Source organism: Pseudopipra pipra, chromosome 3 (assembly GCF_036250125.1).
Source record: "Pseudopipra pipra isolate bDixPip1 chromosome 3, bDixPip1.hap1, whole genome shotgun sequence".
Lineage (NCBI taxonomy): Eukaryota > Metazoa > Chordata > Aves > Passeriformes > Pipridae > Pseudopipra > Pseudopipra pipra.
Window position 1 is genome coordinate 108,535,969 of NC_087551.1, and position 19,485 is coordinate 108,555,453.

The following is a 19,485-nucleotide window of genomic DNA, read 5'->3' on the forward strand; positions in this document are numbered from 1 at the left end:
GAGATCTTCCTAGTAGTCTAAATCATTATTTAGTGATTTAGCAGGAACACTATGTCTTCAAAATAGTTAGCACAGCTACACATCAAATGGTCTAATTAATAGAAAAAAAATAAAACATGCACCAAGTAGCATTTCAAAAGCTTCTGAACTTTGCAGCTGTTTCAGGAGGCATTCTGTATGTTGCAACCACAGCCACATGACTGGAGCCACAGTTAGAAAGTCAACAAAAAGCTTTCATCATATATAGAAACAAGATATAAATTTAAACACTAAACTGTATTAAAAAACCCCAAAATTATGTAGTTTCTTCATCTTATTGGAGCACTTTTAGATTTTATTTTTCTCCATTCCCAAATCAGAATTAAAAAGCAGGAATAAAAAAAAGAAGTTAAAAACCTAAAATGTAAAGTAATCTCCAGTTTAATTGAAATTGTTGACTTGGTTCTGACAACTTAAAAGGTACTTCATTTAGCTCAAAAAGAAAATCCAGGTGAATTTAAATCACAAAATTGGAGATACTGAAAGAATGTAGAATGTTTTTTGAAAGAAATTAAATCTAACCACTTTTCTGCAAATGTACACAGTTCCAGGAAATCAGTCCTTCTAGCAAATAAAGGTTGTAGAAAATTTTGTGACCTGCTTCAGTTATATGTTCTGATCTGAGACATGGCACTTAGTGACATGGTCTAGTAATCATGGTGGTGTTGGATCAAGGGTTGGACTTGATGATCTCGGAGGTCTTTTCCAACCTGGTTGATTCTATGATTCTATGATCTGTAATACCATCATTTCATTTCAAATCATCAGTATTTTAGTAATGTCCAAGCAATGAGCATTATTTGAAAAATAATATCTCAGTCAAGCCTGTCCTACAATACCTATTTTGAGCAATGGGATATGCAGCCATTTTAAAGATGGACAATTTTTCATGAGGGTCTCTGAAACAGGTTTCAAGTCTTCAGTCTCTGCTGCCAAATTCACCTTCACATACGAAAAACAATAACAGAGTTATAATTACCTCAAAGCAGTTATTTTCAAAGAATATCTGGTGCATTATATCTGCTCAACAGGAGAGTCTCAAAGAGTGTGGGGAGACAGTGTGAAAAGAAATGTAAGGAACACAAGAAGCTGGGAAAACTGGCATGTGCATGAACACACACCGAGAAAGGCAAAGAGACATCTTTCCTAGGGTGTCTTTTGAGAATTATGACATCAAATTCTAAAGCACTTTACAAAAATGTGGCAAATTCATCTCAGCTGGTAACTCTGTTAATGTCAGTGGAGTTACAGTGGGAATGAATTTGTTCCAATGAGAGCATCACAAGGAGTACACTACTGTTAGACTGGTACATTGGTTATTAACTCGCTTTCCTTTCAGTGCTAAAGAGTATAGCTGAAACTTCATGGATCTATTTTTAAACTATGTAAAGTATTTGCTTCACAGATCAAAGAAATATGAAACCAAACTTACCATAGCACAGACTGGTGCAAAAATGGGCTAGACTGAAAGAAATGTCTTTGAAATATTCTAGGGACTCAGCATGAAGCCTGGTTAAAGTTGTATAGCTTTCCACTTGAAAGGTCACGTTAAGAATTGGCTTATAACTTTGTGAGAGAGTTACTTTTCAAGCTGAAATTGTCCATAGTTATTCTCAGTCAGAGACTTTTTTTTTTAAAAAATAATGAGCAAAAAAGGGGAAGTGATTTTTAAATTTTACTTTTGATTAATTGCCTTTAGTGCATACGAGAGCAGAGATTGAGCAGCTGGTGTGTGTCAGAATTAAGAAGGTGAAAAATGTGGTTCAAGCAGATGAGAAACTTGTCTCCCTGAGTGCAGAGAATGACTTGGGAAGCACTAAATGGATTAGGGACTGTACTGGGACTGAAGAAGGAGAGAATGGTGGCTAAACCTGTGTACTACTTCTTAAATTTGGGGGGGTTTACCCTCCAAATTCCATTGGCATCCCATTTTCATTTTCTCCACAGTGGATTTTCACTTTTGGAAACGTATGAGCAGTAGTCCTTGGTGTGCAGTAAGCAGAAAAAGTAGTCCCAGGCTGAATGGGACAAAACAAGGCCCACTCGTGCTCTCTGTCTGCCCTTGGGATAAGACTTACACAAAAAAAAACCTGCAGGTCTCCACTTGGGTCTCTGCACAGAGAAAGGTCACCTTGGTCCTGCTTGGGTAGTTCTGTTTCTGATCTGTCAGTTGTAAAGTTTGGACACAGTCCAGGGAAGGGAGCTGAGCTAATACATGAGCTAGAAACTGTCCTGATATATGCTTCCCTAGAGATATGGTGGCTTTCCAGGCTGATCTTTAGATTAGGCATGTGGTGAAAAATTCGCAGCTAGTCAGGCTCACACAACCTGTGCTAGATCCTGAGGCACCATTCATTCAGGAGTGTATATAGATAGAAATGAACTTAGGAAAAGGACCTTCTCCTCTATGTCCATGAAGGTTGTCTGATGGACAGTCTCTAGGAAAAAAGGCTGAGGCAGTCCTAAGTGAAACTCAGGATCTCTGCCATGATTTGTGTACTAACATGATGGAGGTGTTTTATCAGCAGCTGTTGAGTGACCCTTGGCACAAACTGAGAAAGAAGAACAGTGGGATATCAGATATTGTCCTGGACTTCCATCATCACAGAGGTTTGTCCTCTTTCCCTCCATGACATCCCCCTTCCCTAACCTTGGAGACACAGTGTGTACCTTCGCTGTTCCTGTAGTTGCCCTCTTATTCCTCACACTTCTCCTGCAACAGGTGAAAACACCAGCTGCTTGTCTTGTGGCAGAGGAACAGAAAATTGTCTCAACTAATTAATCAGGTGCCTCTCTCATGGGTTTACTCTGGATGAAACCCATCCTGTTCACCTACCAGTGCAGACACAATCTCAGGCTAACCCCTCTCCTTCCTTCTCTGTTTAGTTTTGCCCTGAATTAGCTGAAAATGGAGTGTTGTTTTCTGCTCCATCCACCTGAGAGGACAGAGAAAACCCTGCATAGGTGGGTCCTCAGCATTGCCCATTTCCTGGCACCAGAGGATCCTACCCCTCTCCTTGCTGTAGCCTTTTTGTGTGGAATAAGATGCAGCAGTAAACAAAGAATGAGCTTTGTCTGTTCAAACATGTTAATGACCAACCAGTCAATACTACCTTATTCATTTATTAGAAACTGAGAAAATGCCTGTTACCTTTTGAGACCTGACTATTGCAGGTGTGGGTTTGTTTGTTTAGTATATAAGAAGTTATCGATCAGAATATTTAGTCAAAAGTTAGAATGCTTATTGTGAAGTGTTGCTGAGATGTGTGGTTTTACTGGGCTAATCTAAAGCAAAAATTATTAAAGTCAGGTCAATAATATGGATTGCTCCCTTCTTTAACATCTTGCTCAAAGAAATACAAATGAATTTATTTATATCCATTTGTAATATAGATTTCTGCATCCATCTCCGATATACTAATGTTTATTCTTGTGGGAATTCAACTGGTAGGTCTTTCCTTATCATATTTACTGTCATTAAATTTGTTGAATAATTTTGATGCATAATTCAATGTGTATATCCTGTGAAATAGCTTAATAAAATCAGTGTTTACAGCTCTTCCGAAGCTTTGAAAAACATTTAGAAAGCAAATATATTATGGTTTCTTGACTCAGCTTGGGAAGCATACTTTCATATTTCCCAGCAGTATTTCCGCCTTTTGTTATATATCAAAGACAGATTTCCTCTCCTATAGCTTTCTAGTTTCCTGTGTAAATATGTTTGTCTACATTAGACCTTCACACATTGTAAATCATACCCTACTTGCACACTGTGTTTTGTTTGTGACTACAAACAGGAGCCCCATACTTTCTTTCTTGAACTATTTTTTACTTTGGTAATTTTATTGCATTTAATGTATACAATTTCTGTTTGAATAAGCCTATTGCAGCTTGCCTTTTTATTACTGCTCAATTATAAAGCACTCCAAGTGCATTATGAGAACTTCGAAGGTACAGAAATGAAAGATCATTTGCAAGGAGAACATATACAAAAGGTCACATTCGATACTGAGATACAGTTGATGCTTCCCTGCATCCCAACAACCCCTCTTCTGAGCCATGGGGCTGTATTGATAAGCACACTTATCTTCCTTGATGGTAAAAATGCCCTGCTTTCCAGCATCAGTCAAGCGCTAGAAAAACTAGTGGGGTCTCCCCAGAGGCATGTCCTCATGTCTAGTTGTTCATATTTGTGTTTTTCAGCTGTCTCGTACAAGCACAGCATCCACATCCAGGCACATTCATCACTTCAGCATTAGAAGGCTTATCACTTGCTGTCATAAGGCGATCCACTGACAGATGCTCTGGCATTTTCATCACCCTCAATACTGTTTCCATTATATCTTGTATAGGTTCTCTGAAGGGAGATGACACGCACATGTGGAGACAAATTCTTTGAAACACCGAGTAAACCCCAGTCTTTCTTTTCAAGAAGTATTGAATATTTCTAGTTTATTGAACACGAGTTGTGCTTTCTGAAGAACTTAGTTTTGAGTTATTTTGGGAGAGAGTAGATTGTGGTGGTGGTGGTGAAGGTTCTTATCCATATGAAGAAAATAATCATGGTCCTTTTAAAGAATTTTAATTCATCACGCTATATTTATAACAACTCATCAATCTCAAGGCACTTTTAAACATATGCAATTAATTTCATGCATGCATCCCTTTGTTACGTAATTAAATCAAATCACAGAGAGCTGAAGGATGGTGTGTCCCAGGTCCTATCATAAACTGGAAAGCCTCTTTCAGCAGATACACAGTATTTCATATTATATCACCATTAAATGTATGTGTTGATTCTTTTTCCCCTCACAGCACTGACAGCCAGTCTGGTGTGGTCTGAAGGAAGAAACTCTGGAAAATAATAATGTGGCTTTAGAAATGATACTTCTGCCTATCTTCTTTGTAATAACCTTTCTTGTTCAAAGCTACCAGAAAAAAAAATTACTTGTACTGTCCTATGCTTTTTTTTTTTTTTTTGGTAACTTGAACTATTTACAGTATCTCCATTATTTTCCTCTTCTGCAAGGAGGACATAGAAAAGCATATTTATTGTACTGTCTATCCTAAGTTAACCACAGGGCTTCAGGTTTAATATCTCATCACTTCACAAGTCTCATGTTTACAACATCCATGAGGTATTGAAATTCTGCTTATAGAGGGTATTGTATGATTTTTCAAGTCTGAAAGAGTTTAGCAATTCCTTGAAATTCTATAGCATACATTCTAATGTAGACAAATCCTTCCTTCACGTACAAGAGCAACAGCAATTATCTCTATGGAAATGGTAACTGAAAATCAGAATATAACATAATAATATGTATATGCCTCTGTAGGAGTGAATCTGACACCTGATTTGCTCATAAACCACCATAAGCATCCCACAGCCTATATGGTGTTGAAAGGAAGGATGTTTTTAGGCTAAGGCTTTGCTGTTGCCCCTCAGTGTGAGGATTTGTGATGAACACAATCTTCAGACAGTTCAGGGTAACTGTGTCAACACCTGTGTGCTAAACTAGAATACGAAAAAGTACAGCGAGAACAATGTCCATAAGCTGTGAACAGGAAAGCAGCTATCTGGGTGGAAGTGCAAACCATGTCTCTTCTAATTAGGTCAGACTCAAATGGTTTGAAAAGGCTCCAAAACCACTTTTGCACTTGTAGCTGGTCACTGACATTGTGTATGGGATGTCTGGCAGTGTTTTTAGTCCTGGGTGGGGTATATAACCAAGGCTTCTGTATGTTCCTTCTGCATTTCATTTCTCAAAGACTCCACAGGACAGGTAAGAACCCAGCTTCTGATATTTCAATTTATCACCAAGATACTTGATTAATATATTCTTGATCTCAGTAGGACTCTTCCACTGGGAGTTGGACTAGGTGCAGATTTATTTAGAAGAAAGCAGCCAGTGTGTGGCTGTTCCCAGATGTCTTTCTGAGCTCTGCACATTTGTGGGCATTAGCTTGCAGGCTAGCTGGTTCAACAGATCTCTTTCCCCATGGTTATTTCAAGGTATCAAGGCATAAGACAAAGGCAGTCTAGATATGTCAGATTATATATTCCCTACTCACTGTATTGTCTTGTTTTTCTAGTACATTTTCTGGGCTAGTTGCATTTGTCCGTCTGTCTTTATATAGTTCTGTTCTAACATTTAAATCAACCCAGCAAGGTACACCTATTTAAAAGACTGTTTTGTGAGTGAGAATGATGACCTGAATAAAACCTACTAAATATTCCAGGTAAAATTTGCCCTTTTTAATTATAACCTCTCTGGTAGGCCTGAGAGCAGTATATAATTTTATTTATATTCACAACAACAAGAAGCTTGTTCATGAATTCCATTAGTACTGTTGCTCTCTGCACTTAGGGGAAAAAAAGCAGATTCCAGTCTTTAGCATAACCAAATTATACAATTCTAGTGAGCAGTGATATAAATAAGAGCACTGATGTCTTCAAGCATCAACTGATGTTTGCTAGACTTGACAGGTTCTAGTAATTGGAGAACCTGTGATTGACTTAGCAATGCCTGTGCTGCTGTATATTGCTGTAGAAAAGCCCCTGTGTCTGTGAAGAAGGGCAGGGGAGTCTAACATTAAAAATAATCAGAGATGTTTTTAATTTTTAATCTTAAATGTCAGAACCAGAGAGACTTCACTCATTGCTCTTTTTAAGGTCCATCTATTATTACTGATTTTTCTTTCCGTATTTCCTAAAATCTGAAATTAAAAAAAAAAGATAATTGGTTTTCTACTGATAGCTGTTTCTCTGCCCATTGATTGATAACTGATGGGTACTCTTAGACCTGTAATGCTCTATGGGACCTGAAAAGTTTACACAGCTGTCATGGTTTGAGAACCCCAAAATCCAATTCCCTAGTCCAAGCCCCCTCTCACATCTCAACCCAGTGTGATATGGGTTTTCCAGACACCACACGAGACTCAAAATGGGGGAAGGAAACATATATATTACAATGATTGTACAAATAAATACTACAATACATTATATACAATCTTAGCTATCTCTACCATGACATAAAAGTATTTACAATGGATCAAATCTCTTCTCCCCTCCAAATAAAAGTCCAGGAGGGAAGAAGGAAACGATCCTTTCCACTCTCAAAGCAGCAATGTCTCTAAGGCAGCAGGCATCTCTGTCTCTCTCTTCCATGCAGCAGCTGTAGCTGGATCTCTGCCAGTATACATGAGGGGGTATCCAAGCCCCCGTGGCCCATCATCTAAAGCAAGGGTCTTCTCTTCCATGGGCTGCATTTCCCAGGACAAGGGCACTTCACCACGTCATATCACGAAGCGCAGGGGTCTTCGTGACGGTCCTTATCTTCAGGGGATTCAAGTTCCCTACAGAGCTCTTAGGCTCTGATCTCAGGCTGCTAGCTTAGTTTAGCAGCAGCAGCGAGGGGGTCCAAGGTCACTCCTTCTGCATTCTTTCTCCGTCCCGGTCCAGCTTTCCAGGACGCTTTGAGCTTCTCAGCTCCTCTCTGCAGTGCATGCTGCACTTCACCCCGCCTTTCTAGGAGGTGAGGGGTCTTCAAGGAGTTTGGGGTTTTTTGGTTTTAGTTCTTACCCCAGAACTCTGTCTCTGTCTGTAGAGCTTAGTCTTGTTCTCTCTCTCTGCTGCTGGCTCTCTTTCTCTCTCAAACAACTCTGTGTTTTCCTTGGCTGCATGCTGTTTGCTGCTCCTTATCTCTTCTGGTTCTCTGCCACCACTCTCCGGACGCTGCTCCTGCTGCTGCTCTGTCTCTGCTCACTCACAGTGGAGAAAACTTCTTCAGCCCACTTTTACACTGTTCCAAGTCCCTGTAGCCCCCCCTGCCGGGGGCTGGGGGGGGGCCAGAGCCCCCCAGGGGGCTTCAGCCCTTTCTCCTCGTGGCCTTACAACATAGCTACTTCTTCTACAACCACTACAACTACCTTCTCTTCCGTTCTGCTTGTGATATGTTTATATTTTGCAAAAGTGTTCATTGGGTAAAACATCAAGGGATGTTTTACCACCCCCTGGGGTTTTACAATTTTATAACTTCAGGGGGAAAACTATCATGATCCTTTTGCATCCCTGGAGAACTTTTTCTGTAAACCCTTAGAATTGGCTATACAGCCATGGTTCAGACTGTTTGTCACAAAGCAGCATTTAAAGGACTCATTTGACTTTATAATGTCTAATTTGTGAGTGGTTTTATTAGAAGGAGAGGGTTTGAAATGAGCACAGGGGCAAAATAAGACATAAATTAGGACAGTGACTACTCATAATATTCCAAAATTCCCCTTACTCTTCCATATTTTTCTGACACTTCATCTCTCCCAGATGTGATGAGAGTGAAGCACCAACTATGTGTGTCAGCAACAGTGTCTTAAAATCCTGTTAAATGTTCTCAAACAAGAAACTTTTTGTGCTTATAACTGGCAGAGCAGGGGAGGAGGACCGTGTGACCCCCTTCTGTCTGCTGCTCCTCTGACAGTAATTTTAGTTTGCTGACTGATTGGCAAGTCACAAACCTGTTAGCAAGAGCTGTTTAGCTGTGGGATCTGAGACAAGGTTGTTTAATAGTGTCAAGCTCTAAAAATGAGCTCCTTCTGAGGCCAGGGAAGGTTTGGCTTGAATATTCATTTCAGTCCTTTGTATTGCTGGAGCTTTACAGAAACAGATTATGCAATGGTATACACAAATGTATCAGGAATGGTAAATCACAGAACCAAAGAATCACAGAATCATGGAATCATAGTTTGTACTGGAAGGGACAGTAATCTGGTTCAACACCCTTGCCATGAGTAGGGACACCTTCCACTAGACCAGGTTGCTCAAAATCTCTCCTCCAGGCTGAACAACCCGAATTCACAGTCTATCTTCACAGGACAGATACTCCACCCCTCTGATCATCTTCCTGACCTCCTCTGAACTTGCTCCAACAGGTTCATGTCATTCTTAAGTTGGGTGCTCTAGAGCTGGACGTAATACTCCAGATGGGGTCTCATGAGAGCGGAGGAGAGGGGCAGAATCCCCTCCCCCGATCTGCTGGCCAAATTACTTTTGATGCAGCCCAGGACATGGTCACCTTTCTGGGCTTCCAGCACACGTTTCTGGGTCATGTTGACCACCAAGACCCCCAACTCCTTCTCTCCTGGGCTGCTGTCAATGCATTCTCTGCTCAGCCTGTTTTTGTGCTTGGGATTGCCCCAACTCAGATGTAGGACCTTGCGCTTGGCCTTCTTGGATTTCATACGATTTACACAGGCCCACCTCTCAAGCCTGTCAGGGTCCTTCTGGATGGTATCTCTTCTCTCCAGCATGTTAACCACACCACAAAACTTGGTGTTGTTGGCAAACTCACTGAGGGTGTTCTCAATCCCACTCTCCATGTCCCTGACAAAGATGTTAAACAGCACCAGTGCCAGTACCAATCCCCGAAGAAGACACTCATCATTGATCTACACTTGGACACTGAGCTGTTGACCACAATTCTTTGGGTGTGACCATCCAACCAATTCTTTATTCACCGTGTGGTCCATCTGTCAAATCCAAGTCTTTTCAGTTTAGAAAGAAGAGTGTTGTGCTGGACAGTGTCAAGTGCTTTGCACAAGTTCAGGCAGACGGCATCAGTTGCTCTTCCCTTTTTCACCAATGTTGTAACCCTGTCATAGAAGGCCACCGGATTTGTCAGGCATGATTTGTCCTTAGTGAAGGCATGTCAGCTGTCAACAGTCACTGCCTTATTTCCCATGGTTTAGCATGGTTTCCAGGAGGATGTGTTCTGTGATCTTACTCCATGATCTTTTTGGGTACAGAGGTGAGACTGACTGGACTATATTTCCTCAGATCTTCCTTTTTTTCCCTTTTTAAAATTGGGAATTATGTTTCCCCTTTTACAGTCAGTGGCAACTGATGATTGCTGGATTACATGGACTTCAGGGCTCTCCACTCAGCCAGTGGAATGTTCCTCCATCAAGAATACACCCTCCCTGTTCTCCATTCCATGCCAAAGTCTATGCAAGCTGCTGCACCAGGCCCTGACTGAGGCACCAGACTGGTTTGCCTGCCCTGATCCTTTGCACTTCCCAGGGGTGCCCTTTGCAGGGGTAGAGGGTAGCCACCGTTACCCATGGCCCTCCCCAGTCCTGATCAGCTGCCCTTGTGAGAGCTGCTGCCTCACGGAGGGTCTCGACACTCCCCTGGGTTTTCTCAAGTATAGCAAAGCCTGTTTCTGAGAAGAGGGTTGGAATAGCTGATGTCTTCATGAGCCTTCCTCGCTTATTTTATAGGTTTGTGATGATAAACAGAGCTAAACCACAAGGTTCTGTAAAGATGCAAAAAGTAATGATGCTTTGGGCTAAAGGATAGAGAATAAATCAGGTCTTATGGTCCCATGCCATTGTTTAAAATCAGTTTTTGTAAATTATATCCCTACTAACAGATTGAGGCATTTAGTCTGGGCTTGCTGGACTTAGATAGAACCTGCTGCTTCTTTTTAGCTCCTTAATCTATCAAATACATAATCACAACCTGTGCTTCCTAATGTTTATATTTCTGATATCTTTAGCTCCTGGTCTGCTCTGAGAAGCCCAAAATGGTCTTTTTACATTTCCACTTCTGAATTAAAATTTTCATGATACAGAAGACTGAAATTTTTTATCAGGCTCTCTCTGCTGTAGTTGCTACTCACACCATTAATGTTGGCTGGAATGGCTCATTTTCAATTTTCCATGTAACTCAAGAACCATGTGTTCTCCCAGGAAAGGCCACTACTATGGTATTCATATGCCCACAGCTCAGGTTTTGTATTTGCATGAATACATGCTTATAATTATTTTTCTTTTTTCTTTTTTCTTTTTTTTTTAAATAAGATGTTTAAAAAGGTTACTCAACACATCACTTCTTACATCCAGCAGCTGGCATTTATCTTAGCAGTATCAAGTGATGAACTGGAGACAATAAAAGATAGAAGAGAGAACACTTCTTCATAGGATTTTGCTGACTTATTTTTAACTTTGTAGAATGACCATCTACCATGCCAACAGATGCTTTAGAGAGCAGTATTATAATAAAAATCACTGTTAACATAATTCAGCTATGTCTCATTATTGAGAACACTAAAAAGAAGGGGCTAACAAAAAAGCTGGATTATATTGATTTATGATTGTCCTCATTTAACTAAACTCTTCTTTGAGAAAGCACCCAGACAAAGTTAAATTGCTTAAGTATTTACGTAAAAAAAAAGAGAAATAACTGAAAGAGATAAAGCAGTTGTTTTCAGTGTGTCTTTTTCTACTAAAGTTTTAGAGCGATTACCCTAATTGGAACTGTTAACAGGAGAATGAGATGCCAGCTGTTGGAGAAGGGGATAATGGAAAGGCTTTGTAAAAGAAGTCTACAAGATTAAACCTTTTGAGGGAAAAATTATAATTTATCTCATGAGTCTCCAGTTTGGCTGAACTAAAAATGCACAGAGATGAATGTTTTGGTTTGGGGATTTTTTTTGTTGTTGTTGTTCGGTGTTTTTCCTATTGTTCATTTGTAATACATTATCACTTACAGGAAAAACAAACCCAATTTTCTGCAAAACAAGAGCTCCATCAGGGACACCTGAAGGAGTGAGGTACTGAGTGTGATGTGTTTGTTCATCCTGAAGATGAACATGCAAATACCTGTTCCCACAACTGTCAGAGGAATAACAAGGATGACTGTCTGTGGCCCCTTTTCTGTCATCACAGCACAAAACTATTTTCAGGAAGCTCTCACCAAGTGTAAACATTTTCCTCACATTTCCTTTGCCTCACTGCTATAAATGTGAACACTGGATGTCTTCCCTTAAGCTTTCTGAAGGCATCACGAGTGTAGCAGTCCATATTTCTTCCTAATTCTGCGTTGAAGTGTGTGATGTTACCAAACCAAATGGAGGGAGAAAGAGTGGGGTGAAGAAAGCCAAGCAATACCTTTAAGAAGGAAGAAGCAGTTTATACAGCAAATAAAAGCCAAATAAAAGCTGTGCTGACATAATGTCTTCTCATGATATTATTAATATTCCAGTATACCCAAGGATGATAGAGCAATTGCTGAAGGATGCTGTTGGTTATTCTTTCCACAGTATCTTTTGGGAACAAGTGGTCTGATACTGTCCCTCTTTCACTCATTTCAGTTGTGACAGCATTCTCTGTCTAAAAGCAGAAGACTAAAATGTTGCAGACATTCCTACTGTTGTTAGTGCAGTAACACTGATGAAACTATCAGGTCCAAACACATCTGAAAGTACTGAAGGCAAAATAAGTTCATTCTCTGACAACATCTTTATTTTTTGAAAATACAGTGTGCGACTCTGACCAGTTCTTTATAGACTTTATACAAATTTGATCATCATAAATATCCTATGAGAAAATTTAGAATATTTATAAATCACATTTTGAAACACTACTTTCTTTTGGTAACCAGTGGTGAGGGTTATGCTCATTCTTGAAAAAAAGGGAGACAATACATATCAAGATAACTGAATGTACTTTGTGTGTTATTTATATTTGAAATATTTGGCAGGATCAGCTAACAGCATTTCAGGTGCCCTCAGACACCTGAAAGGCCAGTTGGGACTGGCATATATACTACATAGTCAACATGAAACGTATGCCTTCTTGGAGACAGCTAGAGACACCACAGGACATTGGAAATGATTGCATTTACCCACTGTCCCACACAACATCCTTGTCTCTAAAGGGAGAGACATGGATTTGACAGAAGGACCACTTGGTGGATAAGAAATAGGTTATGTGGTCACACTCAAAAGAGTTGCAGCCTTTTTGGAAGTCCTTTTTGGTGCCCTGACTTCCATCTACCTTCCAGAAATGTTTATCTCTCCCTTAGTACCTGTTTTGCCACTATCATCTCCAGGTATAAGACTCAGAGCTACTGGCCACAAAAAAATTTAGGAGCCACATGTGGCTCTTTGCATTTTGGTGCTTTGGTCTCAAGTTTAAGAGTGTCAAGAACAGAACTGCAAACATTGGCCTTGCACTGGCTCCTGAAGACAGATTTATACACCTTATTTCAAAAACCTGTGCATGTTTGAAAGATATGTATGTAATGGGAATGAGACTTGATACTCTTGAAGTAGGGAGAAGACTCTCAGGTGGCTGCTAGCTCATGCTCACTCTTTATTATTATAAGTTGAAAGATTTAAACTTGGTGTGTGCAAAAACTATGCAATACAACTCCATATGGAATCTTTAGTTTCAGTTTATAGGTGTTTTTTACTAAATTCAGATTTGATTTTGGCAAGTCAGATGTAATGAATATATCTTTTGTACCCCTCGTGGAGGAGATCTTCTCACTTCTATTTTACCTTAAGAACAAACCAAACGGATACATAGGACCCCATGCAAAATGTGTGACATGGCAATCAGCTTCTTACCTAATTGTATGGATGCACAGGTAAAGGTCCTAGGTATCTGGAAGGCTACCTATTCAGTTGATAAATCTGAGGCAAAGCAGATGGTGAAGTTTGCAGCACACTAAGTATAAAAGTGCTTAGCAATGCTGCTAGGTATATCACAGTCTCTTTACAAAAAATCCATTGCTATCAAGGATTTTAAAACATGCTTGTAATGATCCATTCTGCACAGTACAACTCAGCAAGTAAGTCTGAAAAGAGAGCAAGTATTTTATTAATTTCCCTGAACTGCAATCAGAACAAGTCTTTTGGATCCACATCTGATGCATAGTGGTAGGGACATGCAATGTTTTCTTACTGTATTATTTGCAGATATTTTTCAGTTTAAACTATTTGACCTCACTATTTTGTGGTCTTTTATATTATTTACTTAGAGATCTGTGAAAATATTTCAGTCAGGATATTTCCCATAATGCTAAATGCCATATAAAAGTAATGGCTACTGTCTCCAAAGAGCTTACAAGTTTAGCCTCAAGTCACGCACATTTTCTGTACACATGAGGTTATAGGAAGGATTGTTGACACGGACTATTAGTAAAGTTTCTCAGCAGTTTCCATCTTAAGATTCTGTTTACAGAATCTGACTGAAAACTTTGCCAAAATTTTACCAGTTTAAGTGAAGTGAGTGCATTTAGTTGCTCTGAAATGCTTAAGCCAAGAGTAAGAACAGATACCAGATAAGCTATTTTGTTTATCTGCCAAAAACAAAATGAAAACAAAACCAAAAAAACAACAACCAAAAAAACAACAACCAAAAAAACCCACTCTGGTATTCTAGTTTTTTCCATCCAGCACTTACTCTTTTTGCAATGACTGTGATACTACAACTGCTTCTACCACCACAACAGAAATCCACAAGTCAGCCATCAGCTTGGGGGAAAAAAATGAGTGTTCACTGCAGATGTACTGAAGCTTCCCTACAAATAACTCTGATGGCTCTGAGCACAATCGGGGGGGGTGAAGGATTCACTGAAATTATGGCAATTTTCCCTCTAAAGTCATCCAGAGGAAATGGCTGCGGGGTTATTGTATCTTATGAGTCTTCAATGATTCTTCAGCTGCACAAACTAGAAAACACAAAGGACAGCAGCAGAACAACAGCAAAAGTACAATAAGGAGAAGGGAGTAGACTGAGACAAAGAATCAGTCTGGGGACACCATAATTAGAGGATTCAGCCTTGATAAGAGGAAGACAGATATAGCATCAGTGGAGATAACATACAAGAATGGGGAATGTGATATAAAAGTAAAAGGAAAGAGAGAGATTGAAGTTGAGTTGAGAGGGAAAAAGTGAAGCTGGTTGGATAACAAGACATAAAATGGGATAGGTATGTGGGAAAGAGGTCTGGATGTTGCTGAGATGGAGTTTAAAAGCAAGTATCCCTTGTAAAAAGGTCATGAGGTAACACTGCAGAACTGATCACTCAAAAGTTAATAATACCAGAATTCATTTTGCTTAAATGAAAGAGAAACATTCTAAGATGCAAAAGTTCTTGAAAATAAAATAATTTTTCTAAAGGGTTTTTCTAAAGGCTTTCAAAAACTTGTTCAATGCTGCATCTTGCTGGCAGCAGCATAGGAATCTCTTCCCCCATCTCTTCCCCCATAGGAGTATCAAGCAGAGCAGTTAACATTTCATATCCTACAGAGGCGTGTGTAAAAGATAAATGAGGAAATTGATCATTCTGTCCCTAGGGAGCAGATTTCATGTTCCAAATTTATTTCATTGGATCCAGAACCTTGATGCTTCTGCAAACCTCATTTGAAGCCTGATGGTATCTCTAGGAGTATAAATACCATGGAATTTTCTAGATGGATTTGTACTATCTTCAGTGCCAACAACTAAACTCATATTTGAGTTCCTTTAACAAGGAAATCAGCTGCTGCACCCCTGCACATAGCAAAGTGGGCAATGGGGACTCATATAAGAATATATGACAGTACCAAAAAGGCAATATAAACTCACCCTCAGCACCACAGATAAGGGGGACCTTGCAGTTTCTTATGCTGCTGTGGGGATAAGTATAGGCTGAGGTGCCTAAATATAAAATCTTGGGAGTAAGATAAACATTTTAGGGAGATGTAACATAATTTCCCACTAGCATCACTGAATAAGAAATTAACAGTCTGAGAACAGAGACAAAGCTGCATATTTCATCTGCTAATGGAAGTTCTTTTTCTACACTCATTAACACAGCTGAATGACACATAGAGGATTTCATCATCAATCAATTGTTTGTGAATAATCTTCATACTCACTCTCCAATTTGCTGAAGAATTACTTTGAAAGAATTGAATTACTATTATTAATGAAAGAAAGTTCAGTTACAAAAAAAAAAAAAGGAAGAAAACTCAATGCCTCACTGTATTAGACATAAGGAGCTAACGTGACGATATTATTTATCCAGAGAGTCACAACTCTGAGAGTTGGATAATGTACAACAGGTGAAAAAAAAAGAAAAAGGTACAGAAGACAACAAGAAAGGTTTGAAGAATGTTAACAACAAATACAGATGTGACTGTGTAATCAAATAACTGCAAACAACAAATACCTTTGAGAATTTTACAATTTCCTCATAATTAATGGAAAGAGGGAGAAGGGAAGTGATACAAAATTATCCAACTCAATCCTATTTGCCATTTTCTGGTGAAAAAAAAAAATAGTTGATTTGCAGCAAGCACAACTGGATTCATGTCATACTCTTCTTATTTTGGCATAATTTGTGGTGTCTAGAGCCAGAAGAGATCAACAGTCCATCTAGTCTAATCACCAGCCTACCACATGCCATTTAAGTTCCCCCAGTTACCTTTGTACTAAGTTCACAAACTTGCTTTCAGCAAATCATAACTTCAGGAAAGTATCCTGTCTTAATTTGAAGACTTAGGGGAACATAGGCTTCATAAAGTCCCTTGGTGATTTTTCCCATTCGTTAATCAAGAAAGGTTTACCACCTAATATCTAAACTGAAATTGTCAATTCTTTGCTTTCACTTTTTCATTCTCCTTTTATTTTTTTCAGTTATTTTGAAGTACATGGTACTTTCTATCTACTGAAAATATTTCTACTCTGTAATCACATCTATCTTTGGTTATTGTTCAGATAAACTAAATAGATTGAAAAAAATATTTTTTTTTGCATTTTCTCTAATTCAAAAATAGGTAGTTAGCTACTTCTGCAACCTCTGCAATTTTTCAATATCCCTTTTAAAATAGAAGACACTTAGGGCAGGATTCATCTCCAGCTCAATATACGTGACTTGACTCATTTTTGCAAATAACTAGCACTATTTTTGATATCCACAGACATCTAAGACATAACACAGTGCAGGCAGAGGACTTTCAAAAGATATGCAGCCCTTCTGACAGGAAATTACAGTCCAGTTAGGTTATCCTAGAGCATCACAAATGGCAATAGACACTAAAGTTTAGGCAAAGGAATCTTGCCACAAGTTCCAGACTAAGTCAACTTAATTCCATAATCTCGAATGCACACGTAAAATACACCTTAAATGTTCACATATATTTCACATGCATATATAAAATACACCTCACATGTGCACATGTATTTCACCTGCACATTTAAACTCTCTCTACAATCAATAACAATCTGGTCAAGGTAGTCAGCAGTACTTAGAGAAAAAGTCAGCTAATTGAAAATAGGTGAAATTAATTACTTCTTAGATTAATGACTATTGAATAGGGTCTCAGATGAGTACTTCAATACACACACTGACATTTATTGCCACTGAAGATATTCTAGGGTATCTTCCTTGGCCTCCAGCCGCCATACCAGTCAGTCAAGAGACTACAACCATCCTGTGTCAGCTGTGTGTGGATATCTTGGATATCCTAAGACATCTCAAGTAGAACAAGGCAAATATGTTCCATCAACTGATTGAGGCCTTTCCTCCAAAGTACAAAACCAGAACTACAGTTGCAGTACAAACCTGGTAACATTTGTACTGCATACGTCTCTGAGCACTTCCCTTCTTGAATTGTTCCTACCCATACTGTAGAAATTACACAATTAAACAGACTTGTCTGTGAAACTTTTGAGTAAGTCAGTGTTATCCTTCTCCACAACTCTAATAGAAGGGTCTCTTTAATTTCTTTCAAGGCTGTAACATCACTCAACAATGAACAAGGCATTGGATGAAAATTGCCCAAATGTTACACTGGAGAGGAATTCAGGACACCAGTTTTCCCAGAGGAAGAGAAAGAAGGAAAGGAAAGTCTGTTTGTACCATAGAAAAGCAACTGGTTTTTCTCCACACTGTAAGCATATACGGCTGACCCTGAAGAGTGAATGTTCCAAAGTCTGGCAATCATATCCTTGAAAAATCCCAAGGAATATCTAGCATGGGTATCATCTGGAATTTTCCCTTTACTTGAAAACACTTTGCTGTGTACTGCTGAGGTTAAAGGCAGTGCTGAACAGCAGCATGCTCTCTGACACTTGAAAGGTTGTTCTACCTTCAGTGTACATCTGTAACCCTCATTAGCAACAGTGGAAGTCAAGGGTGCAAAACTGGACACCTCAGAAGGCACTACTGGGACGAGCCTTCAAAGGGATGAGGTATGAGAAGACGAGTGACTCATAAAGGCAGGAGGGACTTCAGGAGGCAAATATTTGTTGCCTATTATATGCCTATTTTCATGTTGATCTGCATTTCCTGAGCATAAACCTGTAAAACACAAGGCTGTCTAATACCAAATACAGCTGAGAGCGCTCAGCAGCTTGCAGAATTGAACCATCTGAGTTTTCCATGTGTTTGCTGCATAGCATATGAATGAAAACATGGGTTTGTTTGGTTTTCAGAAACCATGTGTGTGGAAAACAATTGTAAAGTGATTTTGCTGTCTCTAGGACTAACTTGCTGTCTAAATCTGGCACATATTATTATTCCATAGTCCAACATGCCAGGTATATAGGTAACATTTATAAAAACAATGCTAGAAAATATCCAAGGAAAATACAGTACACTCACTAGAGTTTTGCCCCCAAACATTTTCAGCACATTCCAAAATGTAAATAGTCTGGCATCTATAGATTGTATCAGTTATAAACCACTCAGGAAAACATCTCACCTCATACTGGTAGGTTTGGAAAACAGCTTTTCTTTCTGTTTTGTTCTCAGTGTGGCTATTCCTGCTGCCACCCCAGCAGCTACTGCCATAGCTATTTCTGCTTCTGCTGTTACTGCTTTCATTATGCCCCATGTTACTGTCCCTGTGCTGCACACACGGCAGTGACAGATGTGGCAGTGTGATTATAGCAGTACAGAGAAAGCATCACAGGGAACTGTGATGGGGGAGAAGGCAGGAGCATGAAAAGAGCTCTTGTCTGGAACAGGCTTGAGGAGGGGAATACAGACCTTATGGGCACATCTGATGTTGTGGGTAATTAACCAAAAATCAAAATTTTAAGAAGCCACTGTGTGTTGGTCCAGTCTATCAAGTGAGATTTGTACTGTTCTTTTTGAGGATGGGAAAAAAAGTTTATAAGTCAAGCAATGCAAGTTATCTTTTCTTTACATAATCTAATACTCATTTTCTTACTTCTGAGAGGTTCATTTTCTCTCAGTATTTCAAAATATCTAACACTTTATAATCAGATTAACAATCCCTAGGCAGATGAATATGAAAATTGCATTGTGTTTGTGAGGACAGAGTACTCAGCTCAGAGTACTCAGTGTTGTAACTGCACTTCTGTGGTCACATCTGTGGTACCTACATTTTTTCCTTAGCAAGAAAGCTGAAGTAGAACAACCTCATGCAAATGAAAAATCAGGTTTTGAAAAATCTGGGTTTTGGAGTCAAGGTAGTATTAGCAGATGCTTGGTCTTTCCTTTTTCTTTCTTTCTTTCTTTCTAGGATTTCCCAATGTCTGTCAGCTTGGTTGCAGCACCAGCTCTAGGAATGTGCAGAACTCACAGCCTGTCTTGTGCATACACACTGCAAATTCAGAGAACATATGCAGTTAGGGAGCCTTTGCCCTTTG

At 39.3% G+C, this 19,485-nt stretch overlaps 1 long non-coding RNA gene across 1 annotated transcript in view; it reads right to left on the reverse strand.

The window, feature by feature from the left end:
- Positions 1-18,652, reverse strand: part of LOC135410647 (uncharacterized) — a 73,402-nt gene extending 54,750 nt beyond the window's left edge. Inside the window, exon 1 of the long non-coding RNA XR_010428817.1 lies at positions 18,573-18,652. This is a non-coding gene — a long non-coding RNA (uncharacterized LOC135410647). The remainder of the gene's footprint in view (positions 1-18,572) is intronic.
- Positions 18,653-19,485: the final 833 nt, after the last annotated feature.